The sequence below is a fragment of the Sciurus vulgaris genome, assembly GCF_902686455.1.
Source record: "Sciurus vulgaris genome assembly, chromosome: X".
Classification (NCBI taxonomy): Eukaryota; Metazoa; Chordata; class Mammalia; order Rodentia; family Sciuridae; genus Sciurus; species Sciurus vulgaris.
This window is the reverse complement of record NC_136471.1, coordinates 85,792,471-85,808,078: the sequence shown is the minus strand read 5'-3', so window position 1 is coordinate 85,808,078 and position 15,608 is coordinate 85,792,471. Positions and strand designations below refer to the sequence as shown.

General features: G+C 39.0%; 1 pseudogene across 1 annotated transcript; it reads right to left on the bottom strand.

Moving 5' to 3' along the window:
• Window positions 1–10,774: 10,774 nt before the first annotated feature.
• On the bottom strand, window positions 10,775–12,983 carry LOC306651859 (serine/arginine-rich splicing factor 11-like; annotated as a pseudogene). Its single transcript has one exon. The product of its transcript is annotated as a serine/arginine-rich splicing factor 11-like (transcript).
• Between the last annotated feature and the right edge of the window lie 2,625 nt (window positions 12,984–15,608).

Sequence of the window (15,608 nt, the reverse complement as noted above, 5' to 3'; positions counted from 1 at the left end):
GATAACATTAATATTCAACACTCTACAGAAAGATAACATTAATTTTACATTGGAAAGAAAAGAATAACACCTGTTGAGTACATAGCTATGTGCCAGAATTCCCTCTATGTCATTTTATTTGATCCATGTATCAGTGCCGAGATCATTGCCATTATTACCAAGGCTCAGAGAGGTTATAAGACTTGCCCAAGTTCATTGTTTGTTAGTTGAAGAGCTGGGATTAACTAGCCCACAGCCATCCAACTGCAAATCCCAGCCTCTGTTCACCACAGTATGCACCATATTAAACTAGATTCCTTAGGTAAAAATTGTGATAATTTAAGCCATACCTTTAGAAAATACTTCAGTTCTCTGTGTTTTAGTTTCTTTAACTGTAAAAATGAAGCTAATTTTTACTACCTACCTCCTATAGTTGCCATGGAGATTGAGTTAGTATGTACTAAGTACTTGTAACAACACATAGAAGTGTTATATAAGACACTGATGTGATTAGATTATTATTATTTTTATCAATAAATGGAGACTTAGTACATTGGCCCTAGAATCAGGCAATCTGAGCAGCACGTCAAAGTCTCCAGGCTTTAATTTCTTCATCTGTAAAATGTGGGAGTAGGAAAATGGTACTAAATTCAGGGGACACAACTCAAATGCCTTCAGAGCTCAAACAGGAAAAAAAAAATTTTTAAATTCTACAGTACTTTTGATGTGCCAGACACTGTTATAAGCACTTAATAAATTTAATCCTTCTTATAGCTTTATGAGGTAAATGTCAAGCTATTATTAACTCTATTTTTACTGATGCAAGAATTGAAGCACAGAATTAAAGTAGTGATTATTCCAAAATCACACATCTGACAATTAGAAGGGCTGGGACTCAAACACAAGCAGTCTGGTTCCATAGGCTATTTTCTTTATCATCATTCCATTCCACCTTTCAAACATTTGGGAAAATGAGTAAAGAAGCCTGGTATAAGACACTAAGGAGTGGTGAGTACTGGGTCAAAAACTAGACCATATCCTACTTTAAGGATTTAAGATTTAAAAAATTAAAAGAAAATACTGGGATGGCCTAATTTTACCCTAGATTTCACCAGTGTCACAGTGAACTTCCAGCCTTGACATTCTGTGATTCTGTAATGATCTAAATCACCTTGCCTGCCTTCTCCCCTTTGGAGACAGAGTAATGTAAACAGATGACCTTTTCAGATATTTGGCAGTTTAGCCATCATTTCCTCTCCAGATCCTCCCCAGCATGAGACTACACATTGCTCATTGGACAGGGTAGAAAACAGGAGTGCAGTGTTTCAATTACTGGAAAAAGAGATAGGAAATATTGGTTCAGACCCAGATGTATTTTGCCTACTTTTTAAATTGCATTTCTGTTGGAACTGAAAGAAAAAGAAAACAGAATGATTTGTAGTTTGGCAAGGAGTCTGTAATTGCTAAATTGATATCAATAAATTTACTGGTGCCCATTCCATGTCTTGAGTGTGGCAAAATCATAGGAATATGCCCCATAAAGGCTCAATTATTTTGTTCTGGGAGATGTGAAAGGAAAACATGGATTGAATAAAGCAAAAGTAACATCAGTTTGGTTGGGAAATCAAAGCTTGCTTTAATGACTTCAGTTACAAGGCCTCGAAAGCAATCCAGTTCTCCAAGAGGAACTGAAATATCCTAAACTCCAAAAGGAAAATGAAAGTCATGGGGAAAAACTTGGGGTTTCAAATAACTTCAAACACTGGGAACAAGGTAGTCCACTCTTATGGGGTTAAAAAGGCAGCAATTGTTGGTAAGGCAGACCAACTGTGTAGGCAGAGTTCTAAAATAGCCCCTAAGTGTCCCACTCAATGTTGTATATGTCCTGAGAAATAGTCAAGACTGTGAATATGACTGGGTTATATACAATGGCACAGTTGGCATTAAAAAGGGAGATTATATTATGGGCATGAGAAAGACTCAATGTGCCATTGATGTTTGAAGATGAAGAAAGCTATGTGTCAATGAATGTAGGTGGTCTCTAGTAGCTGAAATTGTCCCTGTTTAACAGACAGTTAGGAAATGGGGACATCAATCCTACAACTTCAAGGAGCCAAATTCTGTCAACAACAAAAATGAGACAGAGTTGAAACTGGACAAAATGATTTAACTCCCATTGCACTCCACAAAAACTTGGGAAACAGGTTGGCCAGGAAAATAGGTTTATTCAAAGCCAGTTTTGAGAAAGAGGAGATTTTTTTGTCTCAAAGATCCATCTTCAGGGACTCAGGGGTGAGGAAAGATTTTATGAGAAGAGGCACCAGTGGGACAAAAGGCAGGAAACAGGCATATGTAGATTTAGTTTGTGTTAATAAGAAATGTGTCAGTCTCAGGTTGTCTGCTGTCCTTTAAGACCATGGGGCAGAACCTCAACTTCCATTCTCAGTATGAGGAAGTACTAAATGCAGAAAAGCTGTTATCAAGAAGTTGGTTTTAATTTCAAAAGGAGTCCACTTCAGAATGACTTTTTTGCCAGAGCCTGAAGAAGAAAATTCAACCTACCACTGTGACTTCATCGTCTCTGATACTCCAAACAGAAAACCTTCTGATCTAAAGAACTGTGAGCTAATAAATAAGGGTAGTTTTAAGCTGCTGTGGTAATTTGTTACATATCATTAGATGATTTATACAGAGTTTTGATATCTAAAAGTGAGATGCTGCTAAGGATACCTAAAATATGGGAGCAAACTTTGGAATCAGGTGTCAAGAAGGGTGGAAGAATTTTTTGTTTGTTCCAATTAACTATACATAACAGCAGAATGCATTTTGACTCATTACACACAAATGGAGCACAACTGTTCATTTCTCTGGTTGTACATGATGCAGAGTCACACCATTGGTATAATCATACATGTGCATAGGGTAATGTCCATCTCATTTCACAATCTTTCACACCTATACCTCTCCCATCCTCTCACTCCCCTCTGCCCAAATCAAAGTTCCTCCATTCTTCCCTTGCCCCGCAACCCCATTATGGATCAGCATCCACATATCAGAGAAAACATTGGCCTTTGTTTTTTTGAAAATGCCTCATCTCTCTTAGCATGATATTCTCCAACTCCATCCATTTACCTGAAAATGCCATAATTTCATTCTTCTTTAAGGCTGAGTAGTATTCCATTGTGTATATATACCACAGTTTCTTTATCCATTCATGTTTTGAAGGGCATCCAGGTTGGTTCCACAGTTTAGCAATTATGAATTAAGCTGCTATAAACATTGACGTTGCTGTGTCACTGTAGTATGCTGATTTTAAGTCCTTTGGGTATAGGCCAAGGAGTGGGATAGTTGAGTCAAATGGTGGTTCCATTCCAAGTTTTCTATGGAATTTCCATACTGCTTTCCAGATTGGTTCCACCAATTTGCAGTCCCACCAGCAATGTATGTGTGTTCCTTTCCCCTACATTTTCACCAACACTTAGTGTTGCTAGTATTCTTGATAATTGCCAAGATGACTGGAGTGAGATGAAATCTCAGTTTTGATTTGCATTTCTCTAATTGCTAGAAATGTTGAACTTTTTTATATATTTGTTGATTGTATGTCTTCTTCTGGTGGAAGAATTTTTTTTCTTTTTTTTTTTTCTGGTGGAAGAATTTTAAGGAGCATGATTTAGAAAATGTAGATTGCTTTAAAGAGACTGTCATTAGAAATATGGACATTGAAGATACCACTGGTGAAGACTCAAAAGGAAAGTTAGGAAGCATTACAGAGAAATCATAACTTTTTTGAAGATAGGTTAAATCACTGTGAACAGAATGTTAATAAAGACAAGGACTTTAAGAACATTGCCTTTGAATACTTAAAAGAAAGCAAGGAACAAGTTATTGGAATCTAGAAGGAGAAGGATCCTTGTTATGTTGAGGCAGAAATCTTAACTAAATTGTGTCTTTCACATGTGTGGAAAGTAAAACTTGTTCATGGTTACTTTGGATATATGGCTAAGGATATTTCTAACCAAAAATTTTCCCTTGATGTTTTTACTAAAAAGTGAGAGAAAAAAGAAAATTTGAGAGAACTATTATAAAAATGGAAATCAAACTGGTTGACTTGGAAAATTCCTAGTCTATCTAGATGGCCAAAATGCTAAAGTTATGAGAATATGGTATAGAGAGAAAATTTTAAATCTTGGTAAAGAGATATAAGGAAGGGTATGCCTCAGATCTTCTCAAGTGATCCAGTGGGTATCTTGGAAATTGAAGATAATTGTTCCTCAGTCATGTCAGAAGAATTCAAAGGTATAGAAGTGATTATCTCAGAAAGATTTGTCAATTTGGCCTTCATCAACTGGTATGAACTCAAATGAAATCAATAAAAGGTCCACCAATTTTTTGAGAAAATTATGCCAGTAGGAACACTGCCAGCTTGGGTTAAAAGGGATCTAGAGTTTAAAAATTGGAATAAAACCATTAGGTTCCTAAAATGCTACTGGCAAGATGTTGGTTGATAAAAATTCTCAGCTGTAAACAAATGCTACCTTTCATGAAAAACAGAAGGATCACTCAGAATGTGGAACCAAAAGAACAGAATTCAAGCTGGAGTTTGCTTGTCTGGATTTCCATGCTGCTTTGAACTGGTGGCTACTGTTTCCTTTTGGTTTTACCCATTAAAATAATAGTTGTAGATAGACACAATACCTATATTTTATTTATTTATTTTTATGTAGTACTGAGAATAGAACCCAGTGCCTCCCACATGCTAGGGAAGAATACTACCACTGAGCTACAACCCCAGCCCAATGGTGCTGTATTGAGATGAAACTTTTGGGGAATTTAAGGGGTGAAATTTTTTGTACTTTAAAGAGATATAAATGTTGGAGGGCCAAAGAGTTGACTGTGAAAAGCAGAATACTACAATTCCCTATTTCACATTCTTCTGGTGTATATAGCCTGCATAATCCATGAGACTGTAAATAGGATGGATTTTTCCGCCATGAAAAGCCTATGTTACATGACACAGTTGATTCTAAACATGGAAGATTATTCAGGTGAACCCGACCTAATTTTGTGGCCCTTAAAACAGGGAGGTCTGAGATGGTATGAGAAGGATTGGGCATGTCCTGGCTAGCCCAAAGATAAAAAGGGGACATGTGGAATGACCTGAGAGTGGCTTCCAGGAGATGACAGTCATCAAGTAAATATAGACCTGAATGTTGTAACTACAAGGAACTGAATCCTGATAACAAGAATGAGCTTGGAAGTAGATACTCCCAGAACCTCCACATAAAAAATCAGCAGGGACAACACCTTGATTTTAGCCTTGTGATAGTGTACACAGAAAATTCCACCATGCTGTGCCATACTTCTGACTACAGAAATATGAAACGGCTGTTTTATGTCCTTGTATTTGTTATGCAGTAACAGAAAACTAATATACTGATAAGCCAATAAGACTTTGACTAAGGTCGAGGTTAATATAATCAAATACTATAGGTCTCAGCGTTATTGGGAGCCTCCTAGATCATCTCCAAGGAAATAAAATATGAAAGAAATCCCTTGGGATTTGCTTCACTACCTCTGAGTTGTTGGTATTTCATAAGAGGTCTGTGAAATTAAGAGAAAGCTGACTTCACTCTGACCTCATGCTTCATAGGCACGGTGGGGGATGAAATTTGCATTTGTTGAGTGTCTTTTATGTGCCAGGAAGAGGATGATAATGTTCTTAGGATTCAAGGAATAACCCTGTCAAGGCATCCTAATATTTCCTGGCAGGAGGCTGGTGTCTTGGTTGAAAGTGTGCCTGGAGATTCTGTTTGGATTACCCTTATGAATCTTATTTCCTAAGTCTGGTTTTCCAGCTTCTATGCAAAATGGCCCTTCATTAACCTTCTTTGCCTCCCACTCCTCCCCAACAAGTATTTGTTCTTCAGTTAGGTTGGTCACTCCCAGTTCTAAGTTCTTTCTTGCCTCCACACGTTTTAGTCATTGTTCCCTCCTTCTGGGATGCCCTCCCAGCTATCCCGTGTTTATTCAAACCTGGCCACATTTCCAGGCCTAACTTGACTCTTCTGTCCTTGAAGTGATCTCATTTAACCTCTTCTGGCCCTCAGTAAACCCCAGTGGTAGAAGAATGTAGCACTTATTTTGACGCTTAATCATCAGAAAAGTAAACCTAGAAGGACTATAACCACTGCTCAACGAAGTTGACAGAGTGAGGTCCAACAAACTTGAAAGTAGTTTCCTTAAGAAATGAGTCAAAACTACAAAGGGAAAACATATCATCACAAAGGAAAGATCTGGTGCCAAATGCCTTCAACAAGTGATCAAACAGCATCATTGGTGGGAACAAAACCCTTGTGTGTGTGTTTGTGTGTGTATGACTCCTGATGTGGTACACAATATTAAATATCAGTACCACGCGTGAACTATTCTTGCCAAAAATGTTTAATATAAATATTCATTCTTTAGATTTTTCAGTTTTATAGAAAATATAAGAGACAGAGAATCAAATTAAGTGACATCCTCAGGAACCAATCAAGCAAACTCAGAATGAGGTACATTTATAAGACTACTGGCCTAATCTCTTCAAAATATTAATATCAAGGAGGAGAAAGGGTGAGGGGACTATTCTAGGTTAAAAGATATGATAAAGCACAACCTGAGAACTTTCATTGGATCTTGTTCAAAAATTTCATTTTGAGACCTAATAGGGAAAATTGAAATGTGCACTGCATATTAGTTAATAGTATGAATTATTTCTCTATGCTGTGATAATAGTATTACATAGAAGAATGACCTCACTTTTAAAGGTGCATAATAAAGTATTTATGGGTAAAGTGTCATGATAACTGCTACTTATTTTCAAATGGTTAGCCAAAACTTTAGCTATATACACAAGAGATAAAATTTCTCAAAAGATATTTGTGAACTACATGGAAAACTTTAACTGAATGATACTACTTTGATATATTTAGCTAGTCAAACAACCATACCTAAAGTGAGTTCAGCAGACCAACAGATGAATGGAAACTAACGATGTGATATCTAAAAGAGATACATTGAAAGCTTGAACTTAGGTTTAAAAAGAAATCAGTTGTACAAATATAGGATTAGGAAGACCTGGCTTAATAGCCACTAGAATGGAAAACACATTAGGCTCTTCAGGTGGTTCAGAGAGAAATTTTAAGAAATAGCTATAAATGATCTACATACATAGAAAGAACTTGATGAACTTAATGACTGCTCAGACATGTTATGGAAGGAGGGCAAAAAAAGGAGGGGAAAAAAAGGGCACCATGAACTCAGGAGCCAGACTGCCTGGATTGTAACCTGACTGCCACTTACTAGCATACAAACATAGATAAGTCCCTTGTCCTTTTTGTGTCTTAGTTTCTTCATCTGTAAAATGGGAATAATAATAGTACCTAACTCTGAGATCTGCTATGAGGATTAAACATGATGCTATATGTAGAGAACAGTACTCGGCACACAGGAAGCACACATATGTGAAATATTATTTTTCCTGCTTTCTGTATTATTCACTCTGTATACAGCTCAGACCAACCAGCTACAGGGAAAAAGCACACTCACCCAAGATTGGTGGGGCTTGATTCCGTTGCTGTCGTTCTGTGACTATCTGTAAAACATAGAAGCACTAGGTGATCTATAAGTTCCTGTCAAGCTCCATCTTTCTGTGTTCATGAAATTCTGCATTGCCTACTTTAAGGCTGGGGTAGATTGGTTAAAATACCTCAGGAAAAGCATGCCAGTTTAAAAAAACAAAACAAAACAAAAAAACAACAACAACAGCCAAAACGAACAAACTATTAATTTACTATAAAGCCCCTTGCTACCTAGGGCTGCATTGGTGAAGTATGGTCTATAGAGGGTGCTCAAAACACACAAAGTACTATTATTCCACTAAAGGTTCTCAGAAAGAGCTCTGAATAGAATAGGACTTGGCAGAGAGGCAGCTTTTGTCAAAGAGAAGGTCTAATTGGAGACTGCTGTTGTACACAGGTTGGGGATCTCCCAGAATACAGTTGCAAATGCAGTCATTACTTATTTATCATCCCATGTCCCACAATTTATTTATGATTATAATCTGAAAATAAGAAAGAACTGGTGCTGTTTTGACATCTCATTTCCCCATAGCTTCCCTTCTAGTTTCCAGAGTCATGTAGGACTTCAGGGACCCAGTGATGGAGTGATGTTTGGAAGAGGTACAGATAAAGCATTTCACTTTCTAATGAGATTTGAAGATTGGGATAGGAAGGGGAACGTTAATAGCCTAAGAGAGAGACCCTATGGATACTCCAAAGATCACTAGTTCCTGGACTGGGATAAGTGACTGTGGCACCCCCTGGGAAAAGGTCCAGAGGTAATGAGGTCAAAGTGAATTTATGTGGCAAAGAGATAATAATGTTCTACAGTCACCTGGGCAGTGCAATATTAGGAGAGTCTGGTTTGAGTAGAAATTCCTAACTTTATTCTTTGCTGCAGCAAGCCCTTTTCTGGCACCTCTGGTACCTACATGAGCCAATTCCTTTAAAAAAATCTGCCTTGTGCCTTCTATTCCGATTTCTGTTAAGCATAAATTTTACTGCCTCTGTGTTTTAATGAGAAGCTTACTTACACACATTGGTTGGAATCCTCCCCACATGATCTTCCTCTCCCACATCTAATAAGGATTCAGAAAGACCAAGGGAGAAGGGGCTCTCTCCTGGAGATCTCTTCCCTGATCTGGTGTCTCATTTTGTTTCATCTCAGATCTGATTCCAAGTGAACACAAATCTCCTCAAAAAGAAGACAGTTCTCTCTCTGGGACTCTTTCCCCATGTTGAAAAAGAGGATTGCAGTGAGTCTCTGCTGGCATTAGACCTCTTCTGGAATATTAAACACTGCCATTTAAGCTTTGCCTTGAACCATTTGAGGAAAGGAAAAGAAGAAAGATCACAAGAGAAGGGCATACAGGCCATTAGTGGGGTATTATCACAGAGGGACTCAGCATTCTGGAGGCAGTGCTGACTTCCTCTGGTCTTCTGATGCCTGGAGAAAGTAATTAGAGATACTGGCCCGGGCAGCAAAAGAAACACTCCTCCCCTGGGTCTATCTCCTCATTCTGCCCCTGGTTCTGACCAGAACTTTCCCCAGACACAGCAATCCATTGTGCTAAAATGTGCTGGATTGGACTGAGAAAACACAGGGGTTTTTTAATTTAATTTTTATTTTCATTTTGTTTTTGTAAGTTGGCTCGATAAATATGGAAAACTCATGACTCTGGGCATCAGATAGCTCTCAGTGACTGCCAGCAACTTATCTACATTTTCTAAGTCCTGCTTTCCTCATCTATAAACTAAGGGTAGTACTCTCATTCCTGGTAAATTTAATCATAATGCCCTCAATTAGAGTGCTCACTTCATATGTGTTCTCAGTAGAGTAGAGGTTTCTTTCTTCAGAAGTCCTTACTCACACAGTGTCTCCTGGAAAACACTCTGTAATCTTTCTGGGTCAACATTTTTCAATCTGCAGAATTGAGGAAGGTTGAGTAGGAGATTGCCACTCAGGAGATGTGGGCTGAAATGAGATGAAGTCATGGATAAACAGAGGTATTTATTAATATCTCAAGAGCAAATCCAGGAAAAACCTGTAGTTGGAGAAACCAAATACCTGATTATTTTACCAACTGGTTTGGAGGCCCATTTTATTCTCCTCCCAATCAGCTTGACTTGTTCCAGAGATGTAAGTTTAGAAGAGAAGAAAGCCTTGGGCCCATCCACAAGCCCTAAAGTGAGAGGGGAAGAAACTGTTTATTCAGAGGAACTGAAATACTCCAAACCAAAATCAGAGGCTGAGCACACCAGTCAGAATGCCTGCCAAGATAAGGTTCAGAAGGCGACTCCAGTGACAGCATTGAACTCAGAACCATTTAGGATGAGTGTTCAGTGTCAAAGAAGCAGAGAAAAGGGACAACTGCAAAGTCTCACTGATGGAATCCAAATTCCCCACTGCAGACTCATTCTGGCCTTTCTCCTACTTGCATGCATGTACACATGTACACATGTATACACATGCTCAGGTTTTGGTAATCAGGACCAAGAAGCCAAGGGAAAAGGGGACAAGTATTTTCCACCCAGGGGACAGTTTCTGATAATATTTGGTCAGAGTGGAATGGAGGATCCAGAGGTTTTTAGACTGAAAATGTTTCCACACTACTTGTCTGAAATCCTTAAGTCCTGGTCAGCCAAGATTGACTTCTAGGATTTTCAGGGATATGGCCACTTGGAGGGCAGCTTTTCTTTGCTAGAATCAGAGAACAGTGATAAAAGAGAGGATATTAATTTGTCTAACTGCATGAAACATATAATGTGCAGTAGAAATATTAGAAATAGCAAATTTTACTGTACTGATTGAGGGTCACTTGTTGGACATGAGGTAAGTCCTGGATAGTTCTGCTCTAAGGCAGATACGTGTATGAGATGATCTTATTGGTCTCTTCCTCCTCACTTTAAGAACTCACAAGAAAATGCTTCCTACAATACAGCTGGAGATAGTTTTTTTTTTAAAATAGTAACACAAAATTTATTGGTTTTGTACAACTTGAGATCAAATAAAAGTGCATTATCAAGTAGATCTGTCTTATTTTAAAAGCATAGGAAGGTCAATTTAAAATGCACTACCCCCTTTTTTCCAAAAGTGAGCTTAAAACAAATTAAAAAGAAAAATTGAAAATCAGGACAAGAGACAACTTTCTTTTACAGATGGACTCAGGATAGGCGGATAACTTTCACTGACGTAGATATGGAATAAGTTACTTTAGGAAAAAAATTTCCCAAACACCTATGAAAAAGTATACAACTCTACTTCAAAATATGTTGCTATGTACTCACCGCCAAAGACAGTTTTATTTGAAATGTTGTTTCTGTAATTAAAGCCTAATTAGCCATCAAAAAAGGTTAGTGCATATGTAACCTTTCAAAAGTTAAACAAAAGCCACAAAAATTGAGCCACAAGGCTTAAAGGATTATCTATTTCAAATGATCATTTCCAGATGTAACTCTAAGAATGTTAATTTGTCATGTCAACGAACAAGACCATAAGTAGATCCATCATGTTGGAGGATTTTAATGATATTTAGGATATTCTTGCCACAATAACATGCAATCAATGCATTCCCTACATGGCTCTATTATGGCAATGAATCAAATTCTAGACATACTATAAGTGAACTTACGTAATAAAGGAGATCGTACAACATAAACAATCCATGCCTGCTGTAGATGCATGCAGCTTTTCACTTTTGTTATGAAGCAGCACCAGAATAGTAAAACTGCTTGGTTACTCAATCAGATTTCACCATGACAAGAGTTGGTTACCCATGTGTCATTTTCTAAAAGCTTTTTGATGTAAATAATATCAGGAGCTTTATGATCACTTAACTCAGAGCTGTATACATCTAGGATTGAGATGAACAAATACAGCATTAAGAAATCACACAAAGGAATGACACTGATGCATGTATACAGTTGGTCTCCCACAGAGGCAGTATTCAGTCACTCACATCCATGTCTTCTTCATGATGATCATCCCCATTCACTTTGGATTCTCTTAGTGAAGCGCCAGTTCCCTTTTCCACAGAACATTCCTTTGTTTTAGGGGAACCTGTTTCTGTTGGTTTTTTCTCCTCTTTTTTCTCTTTCTCACTGTCATACCCCGTTCCTCTTCATCATAATCCCGTGTAACTTTTACATCTTTATCACTCTCTGATTTTCTTTCCCGTTCTTTCTCTTTCTCTTTACTCTTTTTCTTTTTGCTTGTTGATTGTTCCCTTTCATCTCTGCTTCTTTCTTTGTCTTTATCTTTCTTCTCCTTTTTATGTCTCCTAGGGGATGGTGAGAGAGACAATTTTCTTTTAGGAGACCTAGGCTTTTTAGGAGATCTTGTTCCACTCCTGCTTCTTCTTCATCGTCTCTCTCTGCTCGCACTTCTCGAATGTCTGGCTGTGCTGTAACTTTTTGGTGGTGTTTTAGAACGTTTCTTTTCTTTGTCTTCCTTCTTTTTATCTCTGGTTTTTGATGTGCTCCTTGATCTTCTACCTCTTTCTCTCGAATGAGATCTTCTCCGTCTTGGACTTTTGGTTCATCGTCTACTCCTCGACTTAGAATGTGATCGCCTCCTCGATCTGCTTCCTGATCACCTGTGTCTAGAAGATGAGGGAGTCCTTCTCCTCCTAGAACGTGATCTTGATCTTGAATGCCTTCTTTTTTCTTCTTTCTTATCTGGTTCTATAGCAGCAGAAATCAAGGGCTGTGCTTCTCGTACTCTTTTCATAGCTTCCTCTATTTCTTTACTAGAGGTATCTGATTTCAGACTTGGTGAAACAAGACCAGCAGCTACATGATTCAACTTAGGATCAACAGTGCTCATAAGATTCAGCAACTGATCTGCTGCAAAGAGACTGAGAGTTCAAGTTTGCTCCAGGAAGCCCAAGAGCAGCAAGGGCAGGATCAAGAGTAGGAGCTCCCAAAGCAGCCACTGGAACAGCACCAATCTGGATAAGTGGATTAGGTGTAGGCAAGAGTCCACCACCAGGCAGAAGACCTGCCACTGCATTAGCTGGTGCCAACAGAGACAAAGCCTTAGTCTCATCAGGAATAACTCCTTCTGCATATGGTATGACTATCAAAGCTCTGTCAACGAAAACAGTATTTGTAAGATGCTGTGCCACAACTGCTGAGTCTGCATCATGGAACTTAACAAAGCAGACACCAGATGAGACTGGCAAAGGTGAATCATCTGGCGGGAAGACGCTCAGTTCGTCGATCTTGCCTAGGAAACCGAAGAGAGTCCGCATCTGCTCAGAGCTAGCACTCAGGGACACATTAGTCACCTGGATTACCTCGGTGCCAATGCCTCCGCCGCCGCCTCCGCCACCCAGCCCGCCGCTGGGGCCCGGGCCCGCAGTGCTGGGGACAATGGTTGTGTTGCTCATGGCGCTGCTCCAGTTCTTGTTCAGGAACAAAGTAATTCCAGGACGCTAGGCTGGCACCGACCGATAGTTTTAACAGTTCCCAGATTAAACTGGAAATACTAAAAATCTGTCACAGAAAGACCCCTGGGAAGTCTTTGAGGAAAGCATACTCATGTTGTGGATGGAGAAACTCAGGCAGAGAGGGGAATCAAGAGTAAGAAGCAGGTCTATGGTCAGTGACCAAGGCCCATGTATGGCAACAACTGACCTGTTTGATACAATTTGGACCATCCTCAGGTTCAGTTTCCTTTCTAAGGATCAAAAGAAGATGATTGGAAGAATGATTCCTCATCCATTTACTCCACGTAGGCAACACAGAATCAAATCCAGCAGCCCCCTGGGGCACACCATTTCCCAGTATAAGAAGTCCCACATTAAAGGAAGGTGGTACTGAGATAATTAATGATAACAATAGTTCAAGCTACAACAAGTAATGCTGAATTAGTACCTCAAGTCTGGATCTTGTACTTTATATGCTTCACATATAATCTCTCAGTTCATACTCACATTGATCTTGCAGGGTAGTCTGAATGTTCCCATTTTACAGATGAGGAACTTTAGGTTTTAAGGGTCGAGTAACTTATCCAAGGGCACATAACTAAGCAGTGGAGTTGCTGACTTTGGAACCTAAGTCTAACTGAACCCAAGGTTTGAGAACTTAATGATTATAATCTCTTGCATGGAGGCCCACATGACTCCACCTGAAGGCTAACCAATCTTTCCAATCAAGATTTTTCCCTCACTTCTAAATTTGCTTGTCATGGTTTTCTATCTTGTATTATCATATTTGTATCTGTCTTATTTCCCTCATAGACTGTGAGCTTCATGGGGAATATGGGCTGTTCCTGTGGTCTCTGTGTGTCTCTCTCTGTCTCTGTCTCTGTTTCTATCTCTCTTTCTGTGGGTACACATACGTGTTATCAGCATCTAATGCAGTGCCAGGTGCAAAGAGAGTACTTGCACTTAATAAATATTTGTTTACTGACTGACTGAAAGATATTGATAATACCCAGGTTTAAAGAGCAGCTATGAGAAAATGACAAGCTAGGTTCATATTCCTGTCTTCCTACCAGTTTGGAGTTAAAAAGTTTGTCTTAAAGTTCCATATGAAGTCAGACCCCTGACACCAAGGCACTAGTGGTGAGAGCCTTTCCAATAGTCCCTTATCTCCTCAATCTCCATGGAAAATACCATTCTCAGCTTTTCCTGAGGGAAAAGGGATTCCCACAGGGTGGCTTTATAGCTGACAGGAGCAGAAGTATTGGCCTAATTTCAAATAGGGGTATGTAATAATTTTGATATGAGGTGTCCCCCTTCAGCTTTTTGTTGCTGTGATCAAAATACCCAACAAGAACAGCTTAGAGGAAGAAAAGTTGATTTTCACTGACTCCATGGTGGCTGACTCCATTGTTCTGGGCCCAAGGTGAGGCAGAACATCATGGTGGAAGGGTATGGCAGAGGAAAACTACTCAGTTCATGGCAGCCAAGAATCAGAGAGAAAGGGAAAGGGGCCACAGGAAAGATGAAACCTTCCAGGGTAGGCCCACATGATCCACCTCCTCCAGGTATGCCCCTATTGCCTAGAGTTACCATCCAGTTAGTCCATTCAAACTAGGATGGACAAATTAGGTTATAGCTCTCACAATGCAATCATTTCACTATAGAACATTCCTGCATTAACCCAGGAGCTATTAGGGCACATCTCATATCCAAACCCTAATCTGAGCTTTTGGTCACCACACCCTCCCAGACCTCAGTGGCAGGTGCTGGTCACAGGCTGATGATATCTTCAGTCATATCAGGCAAGCCACTGTAGATCAAAGATAAAAATCTCCATAGAAATGTGAAAGACCAGTACTACTTATTTTACAGACAGGAAAACTGAGACCCAAAGATTGGAAAGCACTGCTCCACTGTCACACATTCATTCAATGTCAAAGCCAAGGCTAGATCTCTAGGCATTTTGTTACTCAGCACTGGATGATTTATATTTTGCCATAATGCTTCTTTAATCATAAAGGTTTCCATAAATTATCACCTTAAAGAAGTGTTTTTGTTTTAATTTCTATGAAGTAGATTTCAAAAAATGTTACAATATTTCCATTTGCCAGAGTTGGAAAATTGAAATCTGTTCAGTGAACACTAAAACTAAGCCTCAGTAAAAAGGAAATTATTTGATGAGGAAAAGGAAGGAGGAAAGTATTATAAATAAACCTACCACCTCTTCATGTTTGTAACTGGTGCTCTTCCACATTATCAGAAGATGGTAGTGGGTCACAACTCCCTAATAAGTCTAATGAAACACAGGACAAGATTTCCAAAACCTTCCAACCTGATTACTGCTTCAACACTCTGCCTCCTCTGCCCATACTTTGGGTAATTACAAGAAGATATACGGAAATAGTTTATTCAAGGACTATCCCTAGCCCAGCCACCTAAGTGTCATCATAGGATTATTGAAATGGTATTTTTTACTTGTCAAGAAAATTAAGGACATCTACTGGTAGTAGTATCTTGGTACTAGAGCCAGGCAGAATCTATGTTAACCATGTGACATCGAAGAGTTTATTTATCCTTTCTAAGCCTGTTTCCTCAACATCTT